The following is a 23,750-nucleotide window of genomic DNA, read 5'->3' as shown; positions in this document are numbered from 1 at the left end:
AGACAGACAGACAGGCAGTTAGACAGTCAAACAGCATCTTTTCCAAAAGGGTCCTGTCATTCTCAACTCCCACGCACACACACAAACACACACACACACGTACGCATACACATACACACACACACACGTACGCGCACACACACACACACATGTACGCATACACACACGCACAAACACACACACGTACATGTACGCATACACACACACACACACACACATGTACACACTACACACACCAACAGAAAATCCCCTCCAAGGCACGCCAGCAGATCCCTCTGTGATCATTCTGTTGTCTGTCTGTGAGTTCACCCAGCCATAACGAGGTAGAAACCTCAGTCCAAATGCTGTGAAATCGGTTCTTTCAGAGGCAGAGAGGGGGAGAGAGAGAGAGAGAGTCAGTGATTCGAGGTAGCATCTTGTTATACAGTCTTGTGCAGGCCCAGGACAGAACTATCTTAAAGGGCCCCCTCTGAATAAATACAATGTAATAGGGACCCAATTTTGGATAACCCTTAAAAATTGGCTCTAACGGTAGGCCACTGTGCAGCTACGCGGGCGACTTGGGTTCGATTCCAGCCCAGGTCATTTGTCGAACCGTCCCCATCTTGCGCTCTTATCTTGCATGATTCCTGTCAAAATCTCTCACCGTCCTGTCATTAATTAACTAATAAAAACAGCAACAAAAAATATTTTAAAAGAAAAAAAGATTGTCAGGGAGGACTTCCGTGTAGATTGCAGGATGTCTGTAGATGGCACTGCTCCCCTCATGTCAGCTCTCTACTCCTCTGCACTGTCCTGCTGCTCTCTCCACAAGCTTTAAAGGGACACTGTGTGAGATTTTTAGTTGTTTATTTCCAGAATTCATGCTGCCCATTCACTAATGTTACTAGTATTCATTATGACTGGAAAAATGCCACTTTTCTTACATGAAAAGGGGGATCTTCTCCATGGTCCGCCATTTTGAATTCCAAAAATAGCCATTTTTAGCTGCAAAAATGACTGTACTTGGACCATACTAGAAAATATTTGTTTATTACTTAGTAAACTTTCATGTAAAGATCAAACTTGGCAATAGGCAGCCCAGTTTCAATGAGCAGCATAGTTGCAGTACCTTTTTTGGCCATTTCCTGCACAGTGTACCTTTAAGCCTTTTAGTACAGAGCCTATGTTATAACTTTACTGCCACCAAAAGTGTAATGGCTATGTCTTAATACTCAAGTACATCATAACAACATTGCTATGACATAACCAAGAGCTCTTGATTATGTCATAGCAATGTTGTTATGATGTACTTGAGTATTTTCGGCAAAATAGTGAATAGGCCTGTCAGTGTCAGCGACCACCATCTGCAGTAAGAGGCTACGCAGCAGCAGCAGCAGCAGCAGCAGCAGCATCTGTCCCCACCACAGAAGGCACCAAAGCACAGCACAGCCTCATTCACATCTCATCAGGCGCGGAGTGGCCGTCGGGAGATCGGGGACATGTCCCGGTGGGCCGCGGCCGTGAAATGTAATAATGCGGTTATAATGCGTTCCCAACTGTCCCGGATGTTTAGAAATGGTAGTTATAAGCACTGACTTTCCACTTTCCACTTCCCTTTTCAGGAATGAAGTTGACTAGCCAGTATTTATACCGTATACCAGACGGCAGTACCTCACTGACGGTGTTAAACAGTAAATTGGCCACACCCCTTCTCTACTGATAATTTTCATACACCGTAGATCGCGGAAGTTTACAAGATCTTAGTAACACAGTTTCGTTTTCAGTATTTGAAGAACCTGTGATATGTATATTGGTTACCAAAGGATGGAAATATGAATAAATTATGATTTATTTTCCGATTTCCACACGACTGTTACAGTTTACAGTCTTTCCAGTCCTGATTCACTTGCTCTGTGGTTATTGACTTGGGTTACGAACAGACTCCACCAAGTGGTAAGGAAGATAACTGCACCTAACAGAAGCAAGATAACTGCACCTAACAGAAGCAATGGGTTTTGTTTTGATTTGTTAGACCTACCAGTATATCTCCTTATAGTCGAAATAATATTATTATCATACATATATTTATATGTGGTACATTTAGGATGTAGCCTATGTCTGAAGAAATGGAACAAAATAATTACCACACAAGATTCTGATGTGACCAGTGCTGGGTGTGTAGGCTAATAAGCTGTGGATTAAAGTAGAGTGATTGCAAGAAACAAAGACATTTGCTGCGAGAAGACAGCGTTTTAAGGTAGGCCTACACCGTTTGGTTATACATTTTGTTGACTTATGGTTGTGGTTTGAAGTAGCTAAGTTTGGCTTATTTGCTGCATGGTGGGTTTATTGCACAATGTAGACAGACTTTTTGTAAGCTATAGGCTACTATACTAGGCCTATATTTTGTAAGCCTACTCTTCTAAAAATCCCCACACCCAAAACTTTGTGCCCATGCTCATCCTGTCTTCCTTAAACGATATTTCAATTTCAAACTGTCAAAATGACAGTGGAGTGCACATTTGCATGGAACAGTAGCGTGATGTAGCCTAACCTAGGCCTATGAATGCTTTGGACTGTGATGATGGCTCCAGTGGTGTAGTCTACTTTTTGAAGTGGGTATACTGTATATTTGAGCATTTTTTGATGTGTGTATAGTCTACTGTATATATTTGTGCTATTGTAAATAATGGATCAATCAATTTTAAGTGGGTATACTGTAATCCCTGAAATTTTGAAATGGGTGCGTATACCTGCTTTTTACGTAGACTACACCACTGGCTGTGCATTTCATCAAGGTGTAGGCTACAATTCTCCACTTCAGGTTGATATTTTGACAACACTAATGTCCACATGTAGTACGACTGCAGATTTCGTGGCTTTTGTCTTTTTGGTTAGGAAACCATGTTCGCTTTGTTTTTTTTTTTTTTTAAAGAGGGCCGCCAAGGGGAAAATTCTCCCGGTGGGAAAAGGTGGGCCACTCCGCCCCTGCATCTCATTACGGCAGCTCTGTTATTACCAAGAGAGCACGTGGGCCACACTCACCCCTAGTGCACTTTTAAGTTTAGTTTTTTTTTGTTTTGTTTTTTTTTTTACTACGGGGGGGATCCATCACCAGTTGTTGTTATGGTCTCTCTCTCTCTCTCTCAGACGGCAGCGTGTGTATTTGAAGTATACTGGTTTGGCTCCCACTTATCTGCAAGGGAAGAATAAGCAAAATACATTATGTTAAGGACATCACACTCCATAAACAGAAGAATAAAGTTACAGTTTGTGCTACAATTGGACGTTAATGGGTTATAAACTGGAAGAGTTGCTTTTTCAGGGGATATGTGTAGCTTCTCCCAAATTATAACAACAATTCTGAGGGGGTTTCCTAATGGTTTAAAGTTCAATTATGCGTATATTTTAGGCCATGTTATTCATTTTTTATCGTTTGTTTACTTGGTTATGGAAGCCACAAAGAGCCATCTCATCTCATAAAATATATCTGTAAAGCCCAATTACCCCAATGAAATATCCACAGTTGCCCATCGTGGCCGATGGCAATTTTGCTCAACAAAATAAGAAATAAAACAGACAAGAATCCAATAGAAGCAAAGCAAAAAAAAAAAGTTTATGTGTGTGTCGCCACACGTTACACATACACACACACACACACACACACTCACACACACACACACACACACACACACACACACACACACACACGAAAACCCACCTAAATTGAAGTAGAGAAACAGCTGTAAGTTGTTTAGAGGTTTTACAGTGTCCGCCTCGATCCTGAGTAATTCTAACTCAATCCAGCGCTTTCCTGTCTTAATTACAACACGTTTTGTTTAAGTGATCTCATGGCATCGTCCTTTCAGTTACGCGCTGCACTTTGGACGTTGATTTGACTCGCACGCATAAGCACGCCACCGCTCAACGTCTTCTGGAGAAAAAGTACATTTTCCACTATTTGACACGGAGATCAAACACCATTTTGATTGTATACATGAAAGCCAGATAACAGGTCCACAAAGTTTTTCGGGGGAGGTAAACTGTGGGGTGAAAGCGGAAACGATAGAATTCGAGCCAGGCAAAACATTGTGCTCCATCCCAATCTTGTCAGAGAGTCTGACCGACGTGACTAATTTGGAAAAAACGAGTAATTTTTCAATTAAAATTACATCGACTGCGGAATTAAATGAGATTGTAGCAACATGCTCATGATGACAGAGCGTATCAGACGACATTGGTCTTTTCAGTTGGTGCACTGTGGGCAACACTGGAATGATTATCCCCAGCCATAAGACAGGAAATATTGAATCGGGCTAATTTACCCATAAACGCATTGCTTGGTTTTAATTTAGAAACCAAAATTGCTTGTGTGGCATTTACTTTGATTCTTTTTTTTTTCTTCTTCCAACGGCACCGGTAGTTGTGAAATGGATAAACGCAGGAAGATAAAATCGCTAATTAATGTTTTTGTCCCTGCCCATGTCATTGGAACATAATGTGGGCCTATTAAATGTTCCAAGTTCACTTTATAGCCCTATAAAGTCCAAGCTGGTATGGCAACAAAAATACACAAGTTGCCATACAGTAAATATCAACTTGGCAGACAAGCATGAACGTAACACATATGAACTATAGTGTTCTGAAAACAACACAGGCAGAATAACTTGAATAATCGGCCCAACAACTTTTTTTTTTCATATGAATTGATCCCTACACACTACATAAATTAGGGTAATTACTAATCTCTTTTGAAAAGGCATTTCGAGTTCATGACGAATACCACAGCCTCTAAATCCAGCCAGCTCTGCAAAGTCTAGAGAGGATGTGTAATTGATAGTCGTCATTAAGCCAAACTACCCATGCTTAATTAGATCAGCGGAGCACACGCTCTGTTGGTGCAGGGAGGCCTTGCTTCTGGACAGGGAACAAAGCCATCATTAGACGTGACAGTAGTAGGGTTGTGTGGACTAACTTAACTCTCCGAAATTAAACAGGAATTGTCACTCCCTTGACAAACCATCAGCCGACAAGATCATCAACTTTATAGAACAGCATGAGGACGGAAGCACGCATGGACACACACATGTGGACACACACACACACACGCTCACACACATATGTGGATACACACACACACACGCTAACACACATACAGTATGTGGATACACACACACACACACACGCTAACACACATATGTGGATACACACACACACACACACGCTAACACACATATGTGGATACACACACACACACACACGCTAACACACATATGTGGATACACACACACACATGCTAACACACATATGTGGACACACACACACACGCTCACACACATATGTGGATACACACACACACATGCTAACACACATATGTGGATACACACACTCACACGCTCACACACATACACACACGCTCACACACACAAACACACACTCACACACACACACATACACACACACACGCTCATACACACGCTCATGCTCTCACGCACACACACACACACATACGTACACACGCACACACATACGCACACACATACGCACACACACACAAACACACACACACAAAGAAAGAGAGAGAGAGAGAGAGAGAGAGAGAGAGAAAGAAGACAACAATTCCACAAAGCAGTGTGGGAATGTAGTAAAATCTGTTTTCCTGAAGTCCAGAATCCCACACTGAAACCTGCAGGCATGGAAATAAGGGGAGAAGGGCCCGCGGCCCGGCCGCCCTCCTGGGGGAAGGGCCCTGTCCAGTGGCCCTGTGAGACCGACATGCAGACAAGATTCACAGATACAGCAGCAGCAGCAGCAGCCTGGATCATCTCCTAATGTATCATCCAATGTCCCCGTTACAGCCAAGCCTCCCCTGGCACCAATACCTCTCATTTTAATCCATTACACAATCCCTGACCATTTCATTTATTCATTCGGGGGGGAATTATGCAATAGAGGGGGGGGGGTTACTAGGGGGGTTAGAGAGCGACATAGAGTACATTAACAGACTTCCGTAGGGGCCTACGGGTGTCGGCTGCCAAGCTGCAGTTCAGATCAGATGGACTTCAAATGCGACTGCCATTGGGACGGACGGAAGGAAGGAAGGAGGAGTCTAACAATTTTTTAAGGGGGTCCCGTCCCATTCCGCGCAGGATGGGGTCCCCCTCCCCAGCAGTGAAAGACTATTTTTGGGTTCTTTTGTCCATCAGCAGCATGGTCGTTCCATCTTCCAAGACACCAGGCACCACCTCACCCTCCCATCATCCAGCCCGCCACCCCCTCACCCAGGCTCCTCTTCCCCTGTACCAGAGGGTGGGAGCCATGCCAAAGCCCCCGTGGCTCAGAGCCACATCAAATCAACCATTTCCTCCCCTGATAAGGAGGACCCACAGACGAGCTTCCCAGACATCCAATGGTTAAGAGCAAAAAAAATGAAGAAAAAAAAGTGGGGGGAAAAGAGACATTTTTGGAATCCTACCTTCCTCTGTTGGCAGGGGCCCTTGTTATGCTTTTTTGTCTCTCATTTCTGGAGCGCTCTCTCTCTCTCTCTCTCTCGCTTTCTCTCTCTCTCCATCCCCCCTCCCCCCTCTCGCCTTCCCCTTCCCCTTAAACCCCTCATAGGCCTCTCGCATTTCTCCCTCTGCGTCAAGGGATGTCAGGATGTCAATCTGAAGTTGCTCTGAAGAAGGTGATCGACCTGCTCCTCACGTCTTTGGCCCATTCGTTTGTCCAGCAGCCCCCATCCTCTTCCCCCTCCCCTCCCCCCCCCCCCCCCGCCCCCCCCCCCCCTCTCTCTTTCCTGCCTCCTGACTGATTGCACACATGGGTCCGCTACCCCTTTATGACATCTCAGCGTAATGGAAGTGGACAATATGTCGCCGGCGGACTGGACGGGACTGGACTGGACTGGGCTCTCTGCTCGCTGCGTCTCTCGGACGTATGTCTGTAAGCAGCACCTGTGTAATAATAACGATGGCGGTGAGCTGAGGCCTGAGGGCTTGAGTTGCACATCAGAGGACGAGGAAGGAAGCTGGAGGAGGGTATCGTATCGGCGCAAGACTTCTGAGGGCTGAAGGAAAGCTGAGCGGAGTGGAGTGGAGTGGAGTGTGTATTGGGGGAACGCATGGTTGTGAGGGCTGAGGTTTGGTGTAGGGGAAGTCACCTGCTCAAGTTGTTGGGCGGCTGAGCCATGATGACTAAGGGAAGTCCAACTATATTGGTCATCTGCTAGGCAACGCGTGTGAAAAAAAGGTTTTTGGATCAGGCCCATGTGCTCCATGTGTTCAAACCCAAACACACACATTGACTGAGCCTGACTCATGCTACCCAAGAGCTGTTATGTCCTCATTGTTGATCAGAGGTCTTCTCACACTATTCTCTTTCCAGCTTTTACCTCCACTAAAGAGGTAATGTTTTCGGTTGCGTGGGTTTGTCTGTCTGTCAGTCTGTCTGTCTGTCTGTCTGTCTGTCTGTTTGTTTGTCAGCTGGATAACTCAAAAACTCATGAACAGATTTGGCTGAAACTTTGTGGAGTTGTTGGAAATGACCAAAGGAACAAAAGAAATGTTGTGGTGATCCGGATCACGAACAAGAACCAGGATTTAAAAAAAGATTCTTCACCATTGCTACCCTACAAGCATAGACGCCCCCAGTGACCAATTCAATAATTGCGGGACAGAGCAAATTTTGACATCCAGTTTCTAACTCCACAAAAAGAAGGCGGAAAGACTTAAAATAAAATAAAAATAGGGTGTAACATAGTCAGATGTTCTTGGTGTTAGGTCGGATATTGTATTCACTGCAAATTTGACCTAGCAATGTCTCCAAAACATGACACATTTGGACCATAAGGCTTTGTTGCAAGATAAAGGAGGTATAATGAAGACCTTTTTCAGTCGAAACTCAATTTTGACAAAATATGTCGTTACTGCACTTTTCCTTTGTAGGGCTGTATTATACAATCAAACTGTATCCACCACCTTTTTGTCCCTGTTGGCCTTTCCTTTCCTGGAATATCTCATGGCGCCTCCTTTGGCATCTAATGCGCTGTCAAATGCTGCAGATGACAGTGGATCGAAGCCAATGGCGGCGTTCCACTCATTTTTGTGCAAGCGGGGCTTTCAGAGTCTCAGTGTTTCTTTTCCCCCTGCTCAGCCCCGCTCGGCGCGGTGTTTATTTGGAGCGCTGATTGCACGACGGCACAGAGAGGTGCAGGAGATGATGAGGCCCGGTCTCCAAGAGCGAGAGAGTAAGAGAGAGAGAGAGACAGAGAGATAGACAGTGTCAGAGAGAGAGAGAGAGAGAGAGAGAGAGAGAGAGAGAGAGAGACAATGTCAGAGAGAGAGAGAGAAAGATAATGTCAGAGAGAGTGAGAGAGAGTAAGAGACAGTGTCAGAGAGAGAGAGAGATAGACATAGTGAGAGAGAGAGACGGTGTCAGAGAGAGAGAGAGAGAAAGAGACAGCGTCAGAGAGAGAGAGACTTTGCTGGATGCACGCAGCAGCGTTGCGTGACAGCGGAGCGAGGATCCCAGTCCTCACTGAATTCCAGTCTGCAGTATATTGCTCTTGTGGTTTCCGATGGTTTTCTGAAGTCATGGAGGAGCCTGTTGATTTATGCTCTCAGATGTCATCCCTCACGGTGACACTACTCTCCATCGAGACGTCCCCGCCGAGCAGCAGAGCAGAGCAGAGCAGGCTCCCACCCCACTGTGTGCGAATAGGACTCTGAACTCTGAGCGCTCTTCTCCTTCTCCCTCTCTCTCTCTCTCTCTCTCTCTCTCTCTCTCTCTCTCTCTCTCTCTCTCTCTCTCTTTCTTTCTCTCTCTCTCTCTCTCTCTCTCTCTCTCTCTCTCTCGCTGCTTCTTTCTCCCCCCTCTATCTCTCTATTTTGTTCTCTCTCTCTCTCTCTCTCTCTCTCTCTCTCTCTCTCTCTCTCTCTCTCTCTCTCTCTCTCTCTCTCTCTCTCTTTCTGTCTCTCTGTTTGTGTGCAGGGTTAGGCAGAATACTTTGTAAAAGTATTTACTGTACTTCTTTCTCAAATAGAAGCAATTGTACACTTACGTAATTCAGTGAACCCACTCAATTCAGACTGCAGCTGTTGAATTGTTAAACTTAAGGCGCATACTCTTACTATTTTAGTCACTATGGGCAGCACTACTTTTAACACTGAATGTGTGGCATTGATGCATTGTGGTGCAGATATCATATATAAAGTAAAAGGTGTGCTTGTTGATAGTTATTATCTACCATCTTTAATGTTTGAATGTGGTTTTGTTGATTTATTGTTTCAAGAAGGAGGCAGTACCTTGCATAGCAGTGTTTTTTATTGCACAAACGCGTTTGGGCATATGCCTTTCTCAGAAACAGTGATATGCAAGTTGTGGCCTTCTTGAAACATTGAATTCAATAGCACAGCACCCTTAGAGATTAAATAATTAAGAGGGACGCCTGCTCCAAGAAGAAAATTGACTTTGTTGATTTATCGTCTTATCAGCCATGATAAACGTATCTTTTCATTAACTTCTTCATATATTACATTCCCCAAAGGTCGCAGTCACTTAGCTGGGGCGGTTACAGTGAACCGATGAGGAAAGAGATAATAAGTACAGTAGGTTTGGCTCTTTCGTGCCCTCTTGTAGTGTGACGGAATCGTGTCACGCGTGTGTGGCGTGTGCGGTTGACCCGTGCAGGGTGGATGGCACACGTGTGGGATGTGCAGATTGGAGGCCTCTAGTTCTGTGATCGCCTCGCTCTCCCTGCCACCAAAAGAGCTGAGCGGCCACCTTGTTTTTACAACCAGGCCTCTGTCGAAAACCTCTGGGAGCGTTTCATTTCATCCTCTGACTCGCTCCTCCTTCCCCCTCCAGAAGACACGCAGCTATTAGCACAGGCTGCCTCTGTAATTTAGTCGTCAGGGGGGAGGCAGGGTCCTCAATTTACTGCTCGCCTCGCTTCTCATTTTCTCGCCCGCACACCAGCCCAAGTGGTGCATGAACCCAGGGCAGCCCCTCCACAATAGAGGAGCCCTTTTACTGTAAGGACACAACACAGAGAAAAAGAAGATGAGCTCTCCTCCAATTAACATTCGGTGGAGAGAGATCAAATTAGGGATTTATTTTTTTTCTTTCTAGAAGGCCGCACTGCTCTCCACTCCAACCAGCGCTGGTGGCCGCCTCAGTCATCGTAGTCGTTTGGTGGAGCTCGGCCAAGCGGAGCGAAGCATCCCAGACCGCCGGCCTCAGAAATAAATTACGCCTCGCGCTTACAGTATTCGTGAAAAACATCTTCGTTCCGCCTTACATGTTATGTCTGACTTGGATACCGCGATGGCTGACTAATCCTTGCATCCGTTTCGTGATGCGAGCGTGAGCACAGAGCCGAGAGCACCTGGAGGCCAATCATGGTGTCGTAGCTGTAGGAGACGAGGCCCTGGTGCGGCCCGGGCACGGCCCAGCTGTGGCTTTATATACCGACCCGATACTTGCCACGCACGAAGGGGACAGCCAGGAACGAAAAGGGACGCTTGTTTGCTTGTTTTCCGCTGCAGGCCATTGGGGCTCGGCTGTTTGAGTGCTCTGGTGTTTGGTCTCTGGTCTGCTCCCCACATCACAGGACACACGGAATAGAAGGAGAGACCAAGGAGGAGAGGAGAGGAGAGCAGAGCAGAGCAGAGGAGAGCAGAGGAGAGGAGAGGAGAGCAGAGCAGAGGAGAGCAGAGGAGAGGAGAGTAGATGAACTGGAGAAACAGCTGGCAAAGCTGACCGAGGTTTCTCCTCCTCTCACGTCGATGTGTGGTGCATCAGCCTGAAGAAGACCCATCCTGCTCCGCGGTCCCCTTCGATCGCACGGTAGGCAGGCTGGCCCACCGCCCCCCCAGACAGACGTCCTCCCCACCGCACACCCTCACACCATCCTCCTATCCCATCATCCTGTGCTCCTCGCAGAGGAGAGGAAGTGGCCGCTGCCGACCAACAGCTGACTTTTCGCTTAAGGATAAATCAAACTGATTGTCCCCGGCAATTCCACATGCAGTCTTGTGTTTTTTTTCTCTGCTCAATATATAAAGCTGTATATTGGGAATTATGACTTCATTTGAAGCCATTCAGAGCAGCATTCGTCATATTGGGTTCAGTGCATAACCAGACCGGAGACGAAGTAGCCTTTTTGTTGTTGTTTTTTTTATTCACAAATCAGCCTACTCCTTACTGTACCTCCCCTGATCGCGCCACACTTTTTTGTGTGTTGTTCATACGTGTGTGTTCGCACTGCATGCCACATGTGTTATGTGTGTGTGTGTTCCTTTTTCTGCCTCCCCCAGACTGACATGGGCTATTATTTGATCTTTGGATCATGCAGCACGGCACGGGACCTGCACTATTTCTTTCACACAAACACAGCCAGTTTGTTTGATGTGCGTGCCGGCTGTTATGACTCTCATCAGTGTTGCTGCAGATCCAGTGCAGTGTAGAGAGAGAGAGAGAGAGAGGGAGAGAGAGAAAGGGAGAGCGAGAGCATGGTGTGTTCCAAGCAAGAGAGAGAGAAAGAGAGAGGGAGAGCACAATGTGATCCGAGTGAGAGAGATACAGAGAGAGAGAGAGGGAGAAAGAGAGCGGAAGAGAGAGAGAAAGAGAAAGAAAGAGAGGGAGAGCACGGTGTGGTCCGAGCGAGATGGAGTGTTCTGATTACTGTATCTCTCTCCCTGCAGGCCACGCTGTCAGTGCCGGTGCCAAAAGAGTCGGTGGAGGGCCCCCTCCATGCAATCACCCTCCATATCATAAACAGCCAGTGTTTTATTTTGCCTCAGACCCACTCGGATAAACAGGAGACGGGAACAGGCCCACGTTGTGAGCGCCTTTCTCTCTCCCTCTCAATATGTGTGTTCGAGGGTGTGTGTGTGCGTGTGCGTATGCGTGTGCATGTGCGTGTGTGTGTGTGCGTGTGCATGTGTGTATGTGTTTGTGTGTGTGTGTGTGTGTGTATGTGTGTGTGTGTTCATGTTTGTGTGTGTGTGTCAGTGAGTGTGTGTTTGTGTTCATGTGTGTGTGTGTATGAATGTGTGTGTGTGTGTTCTTGTGTGTGTGTGTGTGTGTGTGGGGTAAGGCCTGGTGGTGTGTGTGGTGCGCGGCCGGGGCCGAGTAGCCTGCTAATTGCCTTTGTGTATTTTGTTCTGTCTGGAGACTCCGGGGGGAAAGCGCGCCGCTCTGAGGCCTGCTCCAATTACGCCCCTTTAACTCCGCGCATAAACATTTCAACTCCTGATGCCTTTTTATTTATCACAAAACGCGCTTCCACATCCTACAGTAATGGCCGCCATATTTCTTTGATAAAGGCCGGCAGGGAAGCTGTCAGGGGGCAAAGGGGTCAATTGTCGCGGGCCCAGGCAGAGATGGGGCCCAGAATTCGGTCTTCATTACATTGAATGTATTGAGTGGGGGGGCCTTTTCTGATGGCTTTGTCCCGGGCCCAGCCAAAGCTGTCAGCGGCCCTGAAGGCCTGGGCCTGGGTCTGGTGCTGGGTCTGGTGCTGGGGGGGGGTTAGGTTTGGGGGTGGATTGGTGGTGTAGAGGGGGTGGAAGGGGTACGGCAGGCAGGCAGGCAGGCCCGGGGTGGGCTTCGCATGCAACAGGGCGCTCGCTCCACCATGCTGTTATTCTTCTCCCAGTGTTTGATGGGTGGGAGGTTTGCCAGGGAGGTTGTGTGTGTGTTTATAGTGTCAAAATGTGTACCACATGTGGGGCTCAGGTCTGCTCAACACCAGCTTCCTCTTCACACTCAACACACACACACAGGCATATACGCACGTACACACACACACACACACACACACACACACACACACACACACACACACACACACACACACACACACACACACACACACGTCTCTCTCTCCCTCCCTCTCTGTCTCTCTCTGTCTGTCTCTCTCTCTCTCTCTCTCTCTCTCTCTCTCTCTCTCTCTCTCTCTCTCTCTCTCTCTCTCTGTATCCCCCTACTCTACATAGCACCATGTCCAGCTGTAAGTGTAAGTGTCCACCACCACAGAGACAGCTGCAGTGTGGCCTTCCTTCCTTGCAGACCTGCTGTTCCAAATCAGAGCCATGGCCCAGTGCAGGCTGCCAGTGCTGCACTTGCTGCTCCATCATGCTTACAGCAAATTAACAAATCAGGTACAATATGCCCACAGAACAATGCTAACATAAATGCAAAACCCCAAACTGTTCTTTACAGTTGTTCTCAATTGCTAAGACACATTTTCTGGAATCATGTCTCAAAACTCTACACAGAAATCCAAAAGCTCTACACAGCGGTCGAAACAACTCACTTCTGCAAAATAATGTCTTGCCTCAAAATGATGTTTTATTTTATTTTATTTTATTTTATTATTAATTTTACCTCATGTTTTACCTAAATGTTTTAAATGTTTTTTTTTACTCTAATTCATTTCCTTCTTCCCTGTTTCCTTTCATTTACATTTGTTAACTTTGTGAAGCACATTGAGTTGCACCTGTGTATGAAATGCGCTATATAAATAAACTTGCCTTGCCTTGCTTTGCCTCTCTTCTAAAAAGGCGATTTTGTTATCAAATGACACACACAAGCCATCATTTGAATTGGCACTCATGCAAACCATTTGAACACTAATGTGCATATGGTAAAATACTACTCACTCAAAAAGTGTAAGGTGAGCGCACATCCCAAAGTAACAACTAGCTACGAGTGCAGAATATCAAAAAACGTATAAAGAGAAAAGGAGAACAAACATTCGCACACCGTAAAAGCTCCCTTGTCGTGATTTTAATGTGAAAAATAGCACCACATTTCGACCAGCAAGGTGACAAAGACCTTGCTGGTCGAAATGTTGTGCCATTTTTCACATTAAAATCACGGCAAGGGCGCTTTTACGGTGTGCAAATATTTTTTCTCCTTTTCTCCAAAATACTACTCACCACATTTCATACAGTAGGCCTTACTTTGTTCAGTATTGGACTCACTACAGAGGGTTCATTTGTGCTGTAATACAGTATACTGAAATATTGCAGAGCACAGATGTGCAGCAACAAATGTATGTTACATATTTTTCTGACACTGAAATAAATGTGCTAACTACTGTAAAATATTGAGTAACCACATGAAAGTGATTTCTTGTATTACATATTTTAGCATTCAACGACTCATAGTTATGTGTGATCTCACTGCATCCACTCGTCTATTCATCAATATCACATGGAATGCGTGTCCTTAGGGAGTGATGATTGCTGATTGTAAACAGGTATGGAAGGAGTTTGTCTTTGTGATGATGACGAAGTGCACATAGTATGAGAATTGATTTTAGTATTTTGAATGACATTCTGTTCCATGGGAAAATCAATGCTTTTCATCATGAAAATGGTGTTAAATCCAGATAATTGTGTGTAGTGTTTCGGAAAAGGTATGATTTTGGACTGAAAATTGAGTGTGAAGAAGGAATTGTACCATAAACTGTGTGTAAGCAATCAAGAAAAACTGTAGTTGTATAGTTATTTAGTTTTGAAACTTTGAAATACGGACTTTAGCCAATAGCAATCAATAAATAAAACGGAAGTAACAAATGTGGAATGGTACATTGTTACCTCATGTAGTTTGTATAATACAATACACACAATACGTACCTCTTTCTTCATACGTAAGAAAAGCACACATGCATTAGTTTGATCACAGCTGTCACTTTCTCTAATTGTGCTGGTACTTGTACTTTCCAGTCTACCATAGCAGAGTTTCCTGATGCATAAAATCATAACCAGACGACAGCACGTGTCCCCGGTCCTACATCTCTCCCCTTACCCCTTAACCCCTACCCTACAACACCCCCCAGACAGAGCATATCCACTTCACAGGACCCCCGTCCGTGCACCTTCTTGCCAGGCCCAGTCCATTTCGCCTCTTGATATATAGCCTTTCCTCCCGTATATTTCATTACATGGTTTCCATCAAAAGAACTTGTATTAGGGCGCATCTAAATCACCCACCCTCCGCTTTCATTTTCGGGAGGCCGGCCCGCAGAGCAGGTACGCATGCAGCTTTTAAAAAAAAAAAAAGAAAAGAAAAAGAAAATTCGGACAGTGGCCATAAAGCAGGAGCTCATGAAAGCCAGGACGCACAGCATGCCATGATAAACACGGTCAAGGTTATACGCCGCCTTCGAGGGCGTCTCCTCCTCCCGTCCTCCCCTCCCCAGCAGCCAGCAGCCCACAGCCCACGGACCTTTTGTTTGTCATGTCTCTCCTACACTGTACTATACGTACACAGGGCCGGATTAACGCACAGGCGAAATAGGCTGCAGCCAAGGTAACCTCACCTGCCAGTGGGCCCCTGAAAGTCAAGAATTGCAGAGTTGTGACAATTGTGAACATATTGGAAAAACTCATCTGTTGTGTTCAGGACAGTTCATAGACATTTTATAATTGATTCCTAGCTCGTAATTATGACACTGTCTATGTACATTTCCCTTGGGGAGGGGGAGGCCACAGAAATCTGAAGCATAGGGGCTCCATGCCATCTCAGTCTGGCCCTGACTGTGCAGAGCGAGATCTTCAATAACTCTCTCCGCCCTCCGCCGTCCCCAACCCCATGCTGATATGGGGAGTGTGGAGTTGCAGCTGGGGGTGTACTGTATCTAGTAAAAAGAGGGATAAGGAGCAGAGGTCCCCTCTCTCTGTAATGTTTGTTGAGCTTGCGTGCTCTTTTCGGGCTCCCCCTTGCCCCTCTCTTAGCCCCACTGACTGTGCGACCGAGACCTTAACTTGCAGGGGGATCAGGGGCAGATGTTGTGGCGAGCGGAGCTCTCCGACTCCGTCTCGACTTCCTCTCCGGCAGATTTATTTACTCTACCTATTTATACTTTTTTTATTTATTTGCTTCATTAGTCTCCGCGGAACTTTGGGTCAGATCCATTGAGAAATTGCTCTGTTTACAGCATGCGCTCTCCAGGCGAAAACACACAGACGTGCTGGTGTATACACACACACACACGCGTGCAGCCGCATGCATACAGGGCCGGATTAAGATGTCCCCGGGGCCCCCCCTAGGATACAGGTTGCTGTGGGACCCCCCCAGAAGGCAAATTTCGCAAACAAATGTACGTGGGCGGTGTCATAATTATGTGCTAGGAATTAAGGATAACGTGTCTACCAACTGTACAGAGGAGCATTAAATATATTCAAAACTGCACTCAACACCACAGAGGAATTGTGCAATATCGCATCTTGTCACAATTCTGCAATTATTCACTTTTGACCAATCAGGGGGCCCCTGGTATGGGGGGGGGGGGCTTCCCCTAGGCTGCTGCCATCATATCTAGCCTGTGCGTTACTCTGGGCCTGGCCGCGTGCACAAACTCTCGTCGTAGTGGCGGTGGGCAGGCAGCGGCTCAGATGGGAAGCAGGACTTAGTGCTTGATGCAGGGGCGTAGCAACAAATTGTTAGCCTGGGAACTCCCATACTTTCTTTAGTTCTACACAATCATTTCGATCGAAAAGACACTTGTGATTAGGTGTGGTGTTAACCAGGCAAACAAATTGTGGGCCCTATGTACAATCAGCTCCGATGGACCCCCCCCCCTCCCCCCAGCCATACAGTATATCAATCTGACACTGTGTGGGCCCCCTATACACATGGGGCCCTGGTCACTGAGTCACACTTTACCCCCATGATGCGTGTCAAAGAGAGGGAGCTCTCATGAGAAGAGGAACAGTCACAGAAATGTTAGCAGAGTTCAGAGAACCGTTGTGAACAGCGCATCCTTTTTCTTGTCCTGTCTGTCTGTCTTGTGCCTGTTCTGTGCTTTTCTTTCCCTGTCTTCGTCCATATCTTTTTCTCCTTATTCCTGTCACCAATCTCTTCCTTTTTCTATACCGTTTTAACTCTGTGTGTTTGTTTTTGTCTACCGTATCTAAACCTCTATCTGAGTCCGGTTTTCCTTCTATTGCTCTTTCTCTCTCCCCACTTCTCTCGCAGTTTCTATTTCTCTTCTCTCTCCCTCTCTCTCTTTCCCTCTCTTTCGCTCTCTGAATTACTCAGGACTGTGACAAACAGGGCCTGGCCTTGATGCAATTACGGCATCGATAAAAATAAATGGTATGATAAATCTCCTATCCTGCGCGCCGCTCACACAAAACAGAAGCTTGGCCACAGAGGGAGGAAACCGAGGGCTTAAATTATGTACAGCGAGCGATATATAGTATAGTAGTGCTGTAGCTCCTTTGCTGCTGTAATGACTCCCCTCACAGGATGACTCCATATGCAGGAAGTGCAAGAGGTCGGTTTTTTCATGACCTATGATGTAATCGGTCGGAATCGCATCAGTTCCCGTACTAGTTGATCACCGTCTGCCGACTTGGGAAATTGTATAAAAAATCAAAACCCGATCAGATATTGGGCAATCATGACACATGAATACACAGGACCCCCGTCACTAGCCTGACTAAATGTGAGATAAAATGTATGATTTAGTCTGGCCCCGATGAATGACACATCGGAAGATTGTTGATGGAAACAACCCGTTGTTTTTCAAACTGTGTCTGTGCTTATTGGCCAATGCTTTGCCGTCACTCCCCCAAAACCCTGTCCACTTTGCATTCAAAGATTCAAAACAAATCAAAACAAGTCTCCTGCGTTGTGATTGGCCAGCCAGTTTCAGGACCTGGGGCATTATCCGAGGCTAGACCCACTCGCAGGCAAAAATGATTTTAGCCGCTGGCGGATGGGGCTAGTTTACGAGGCTACCCCGTCACAGCTCTTTCGTGTGAATGGAAGACCACAGAATCTGAAATCTCACAGATGATATCGCAAGAAGAAGAAGAAGGATATCCAGTGCCAAACACAGTGCCTACTACACAGTAGAGTGTTGACACGCAAGCGCTGAGGCCCGCAAAGTAACAGAGATGAAGAAGAATGTCAATGATATGATATGCCTGACGATGCGGAGTGTGTCAGACCGCACCGCCATCGCTTGTGTGGTTATCGGGTGTAGTGGTGGGTCCTACCACGTCGCCTCCCGGGGAGATGAGGGAGCACTGTACACCCCCTCTGTGCGACCCCCCCACCCCCACCCACCCTTCGTGCTACCCCGCAGCCCCGTACTCTTAATTCAAAGCATCTTTGGCCAAGTGCAGCACTGAAAAGGATGTGGCTAAAACAAATAAAAGAATCATAAAGGAAGGAGGGGATCAAAGCAGGCTCCGCAAATCCATTCCTTCTGGGCAAAGCAGCTTTTCAAATAAAACAGGCAAGCGAAAAAGAAAGAAAGGAAACACGACAAAGAAAGAGAGAGTGCAAGAGAGGAGGAGGAGGAGGCGGGGAGGAGAAAGGATGGAAGAGAAAAGGAGAGAGGGAGAGAAAGAGAGAGAGAGAGAGAGAGAGAGAGAGAGAGAGAGAGAGAGAGAGAGAGAGAGAGAGAGAGAGAGAGAGAGAGAGAGAGAGAGAAATGAAACCCCACATCCTATTGGGAGGGAAAGTGGAAAACAGCGATCCTAGCGGTTACGTTCCAAACACCAGGGCGATCCTATTGAAACTCCCATAGACGAGTTTTTAAAAAAATCCCACAAAGATATGACTAGGAACTATAACACCAGACACATTTTTCAGCGTACACAATAGGATGAACTACTACCTGTGAAAATCTTAAGTAATTTTTTGCCCTTTTAAGAAAAATAGAAATTGTGCCAATCTGGTCGGAAACGGACTACAGCTCCCAGCATGCTGTGCTTCGCGCCTCGTTGACAACACAGAGAAACAAATGAACGGGAATGAACGCAAGTTCTTTGCTTATCTTCACATTCTTGTAATCCTGTGAGTTCCACATTGTCTTCTTATTAAACATATATACACGCGATCATTTTGGTTTGGTTTTAACTTCTCTAGTAGATATGATGGCTTCTGTAGTGACGAGTAACCACCTCTCTGGCTCATGTTTGGCTATGCTAATTTGGCTATGCTAATTACATGGAGTAAACACGTCACACATGCCAGTCAGTGTAGTTCTGTATTAGCTTTTTAAAGAATATTAAAATCAGTTCAGATCAGGGAAAAACCGAACATTTTACCACCTGATTCGATAAAACGGGCCAACTTGCCTATAATATGACTGCCACTACTTCTACTTCGTCGTCAGGGCCGAGATGTAATTTTTCAAAGAAAAAACCCATTCATTTGTTGCAGGGGCTTGGAACGTAGCCAGCAGGGGGCGATGAGATTACTTTCCCTCCCAATAGCTACAGTATACAGTACATCTGAAGAAAGGGGTGAGCAGCAGTGAGCGCGTGTCTAAGTCTGATTGACTGAGCTGAGTTGCATGGAGGCGCTCACTCGGGCCCCAACCTCACACCTCCCTCTCCACCAAAGAGCTCTCACTCCATCCCAAAAGCTCATGTTAAAACATTTTTTTTTTCAATATGCAGTGTGTTTATGAAGCCTTCGGGTGAGTGAGTGAGTGAGTGAGTGAGTGAGTGATTGAGTGAGTGAGTGAGTGAGTGAGTGAGTGAGCACAGTGTGCGTGCGTGCGTGCGTGTATGTTTGCGCGCGCGTGTGTGTGTGTGCGTGCGTGCATGCATCCGTCGTGTATGAGTGCGTGTGCGCCTGTGTGTGCGCGTCTGTGTGTGTGTGGATGTCTGTGTCTGCATTTGCTTGTGTGTGTGTGTATATATCTGTGTATGTGTGTGCATTTCTGTGTGTGATTCCCAGCATATGCACGGGGGTCTCGGAGCGATGCAGGCCCAGATGTTGGCATGAGCGTATGACGATTATGAAACGCAGGCCACCAGGAAGCCTGTAATGCTATCAAGGCCGACTGGCCGGCCGACCCGACAGCCTGCCTTGCCGTGCCTTGCCGTGCCTTGCCGTGCCTTGCCTTGCCTTGCCTTGCCTTGCCTTGCCTTGCCTTGCCTTGCCTTGCCTTGCCTTGCCTTGCCTTGCCTTGCCTTGCCTTGCCTTGCCTTGCCTTGCCTTGCCTTGCCTTGCCGTGCCGTGCCGTGCCGTGCCGTGCCGTGCCTTGCCTTGCCTTGCCTTGCCTTGCCGTGCCGTGCCGTGCCGTGCCTTGCCTTGCCTTGCCTTGCCTTGCCTTGCCTTGCCTTGCTGTGCAACTGGAACATTTAGTTCGCAGGGCCCACCGCTGCAATACTTCCATAAAGCCATCTCCCATCACAGCTGTGCTTTTGACCCCCCCCTGTGCCGCCTCCCCCAAACCATCTCTCCTCTCTCCCTCCTCCCCTACTCTCTCTTCTCTCTCTTCTCTCTCTTCTCTCCCTACTCCAGCCCATAGAGTCCTAGCATAGCACAGCACAGCAGAGCAGAGCACAGGGGACTGATTTACCCTGCTTCATTTACACTCACAGCTGAGAGGGCCAGGCTTGTCACCACTATATATATACATACACACATGCACGCACACACACACAAGCACACACACATGGGCACACACACACACACACACACACACACACACACACACACACACACACACACACACACACACACACACACACACACACACACACACGCACACACACAGGGGCGCGCACGCACACACACACACACACACACACACATACACACACAGGCACACACACACACACACACACACACACACACACACACACACACACAGGCCCACAAACACAGATGTGCACACACACACACAAAATGCACACACATCATAAATGCACATAAATGAACATTCACATATACTAAAGAATACATACATTCTGACATACTGTATATACATCACCCATGCCATGTCCGTCTCTTTCTCCCAAGTCGACTGATTTGCACTCCGTTCCCCGCTCTGGTGTCCCCCAAGGAACAAGGCAAAAATTCTGGATTCTGGATAAAAGCCGGACCAGAGCAACACTGTGCACGGCACGCACCGCACCGCATACTTACAGCATGACGCGTCCGCCGGCCCCACGATTCGCCGGTGCACTCGTTTTTAACAGTCGATTTGCAATAAGAAACATTCTGGATTTCACAATACATTTTCTTTGAAGAGGTGGAAAAAAAGGAGGGGGGGGGGGGTACAACACACTGCGAGGGGAAAAACTCCAACAAAAGGCAGCGTGTGAGACTATGCAGTGTTACTTGACTTGTTAGATTTATTTCACAATGGATCAAAGGGTCTCGCGGACGCTTTCACGAAAAAGAGGGAAAAAACCGCAGCTATGACTAATTTCCCCCTGAAACAAATATGAATTTTCAGCCTCCTCTAAGTCAGAGGAAATGCATTCGCTTGCTGGAGAAATACATATTCCAGATTTAAGGGGCCCTGAAATCAACATTGTTCATGTTTTACCCCCCTTCCTCAATCCCTTTGTTTGACTCTCTGAGGGTGGTGTGTCTACAGAGACTGGCACATGGAGGTTTGTTTCTCAGCCTGGTGTAGCCACTCTAGAAAACGTTGCTTGCAACAAACAAAAGGCTCCCTGTTATGTGTGACAGTTTCCTCAAGACCTAGAAACTCAGTGTGGGCCCTTTGCGCGGCTCACCGCAGAAAACATACCAGCGGGATAAGTCAATAACTCATCTTCTAAACAAACTCTGATGTCGGTAAATGATCTTAAAACTTTTTTTTCGCTGCACAAATGGTATGGTTTGGCTTTGTGGTTGATCCGCTCTGCTTGCAGTGAATGGCAACTCTGTGCGTTGATATTCTGACCTGAGAGACATAGGATCTGGTGGTAAGAGAAGCTGATGCTCACACACAGGGAAGCTGACAGGCGAGGGACAAATTTGTCCAGTTGTATTGGACCCAGGGAAAGAAAGGGCCCAAAATTGGGTCCTCAGTACATTGTATTTACTGAACTGGGGGCCTTTTCAGATTACTTTGTCCTGGGCACCGGCCAAAGCTGTCAGCGGCCCTGTTCAAACGCAACATTGCCCAAGGTTGATGGTCTTGTCAGTGATGTTGGGACTTCTCTGGGACCGGAGGGAAGGGGGCCAGGAGGCAGCACAGCGTAGTGACACAAGACGCCACCATGTTGTGGCAGTGACACTAACGTCTTCGGACGAGAAGCCTTCACCATCGTAAGTGATCTGTGATCTTTGTGTGTATGTATACCCCTCCCCATTTGTGAGCTACAGTGGGGGGCACACAGACGCAAAAAAAAAAGAAAGAAAGCCAAGGTCAAGTTTGGGCCAAGGATGACAGCTGGCATTACACATGTGGCCTGAAACAATACACACTTGTCTGTCTGTCTGACCCGCTCGCTTGCGATGATGGAAAATGGAACGGGGCGAGAGTTCAGGATGATGTGCCCATGAGTGATGGGATCTGACGGCTGGTAATGAATACAAGCAGACGGACGAGGATGAGGAAGAGGAAGAGGACGAGGAAGGACATCCGCTTCGTCTTGCTGCCATCGTGGCAGAGCGGCCTGACAGTCAACGAGGAAGAGGAGGAGGAGGAGGAGGAGGAGGAGGAGGAAGAGGAGGAGGAGGAAGAGGAGGAGGAGGAGGAGGAGGAGGAGGAGGACTCCTGCAGGGGGTGCCATCGGTGGCGTAATTAAGATATACTGTATGTACAGGGTCGTCATACAGGGCCGCGGACAGCTTTTGCTGGGCCCAGGACAAAATCATCTGAAAGGGCCCACAACCCAATCCATACAATGTAATGGGAACCCAATTCTGGGCCTCCTATCTCCCTGGGCCCCGAGACAACATACCTGTTTGTCCCCCCCCCTTGTTGACAGGCCTGGTCATATACTAGCTCTGCCGTGCAGGGTACTCCTTCTGCCTCCTGGACTACACCACAAGTGCTGAACGTGCTGCCTTTGAAAAGAAAGAGCTTCTAAAGCCATTAAAATACCTCGGGAAATATGGGATGTTTATCAAATAATAAGAACCACATTGGCCCGATTTGCCGGTAAGCTGGCAGTAACTTTCTATTGTTTACAGCGCTATCGCAGGGCTTTCAAGTGACCCCTTTGAAGTTTGGCGACGTTATAACAGTGCCTGGTGCATGTGGTGGGAAGGTTGCAAAGTTAGGCAGTTAGGCTTTGTGGCCTCCTCAGGGAGGCAATGACTTCACTTCATCCAGTGACTACGTTTTTTTAAAAAGATATTTTTGTTGGTCTTTTAGACTTTATTATGGACAGGACAGTAGGAGAGATAGACAGGAAGCGAATGGGGAGAGAGAAGGGGAGGGGTCGGCAAAGGACCCGGACCGGGAATCGAACCCGGGTCAGCCGCATGGCAGGCAAGTGCCCTATTGGATGGCCACGGCAGGGCCCATCCAGTCACTACGTACTACTGCATTGGCACGCGCCCTCAGCACCGTAATGGAGTTGATCTGAGTACTTCTCCCTCCATGCTGTTATCGCTCTGCGGGTGTTTTGGAAAAGCCTATGGCATCGGTTGGATTGATGGGAACGTGTCTTGGCACGGTGTCTTCTGGCGACAGCACGCTCAGCAGTTGCCCAATAAAAATGTAAAAAATGCGGCTGATCAGTTCTCCTTGCGCACGAAAATAAAAAAAATGAGAAGCATCCAGTGGCGAGTAAGCACGGACAATCCCTTTTAAAAAATGATGGCACGAACCGAACGAAACCTTTGCAATCTTTCCACGCTGGTACTTTTCCAATGTTAAAAGGTCCAGCTGATTTAACTCGGGGCCAACTTTCTTCTGTGGCTCCCAAAAAGCGCAGCTCAGATCTGATCTGTCAAAGTCACTAAATTTCTCCTCCAGGTCTATTACTGCCGACTGACATATTTCCAGGAGGGGTCACGGAGGTTAGAATAACACCAGT

The sequence above is a fragment of the Engraulis encrasicolus genome, chromosome 13, assembly GCF_034702125.1.
Source record: "Engraulis encrasicolus isolate BLACKSEA-1 chromosome 13, IST_EnEncr_1.0, whole genome shotgun sequence".
In the NCBI taxonomy this organism is placed as follows: domain Eukaryota; kingdom Metazoa; phylum Chordata; class Actinopteri; order Clupeiformes; family Engraulidae; genus Engraulis; species Engraulis encrasicolus.
This window is presented reverse-complemented; position numbering follows the sequence as displayed.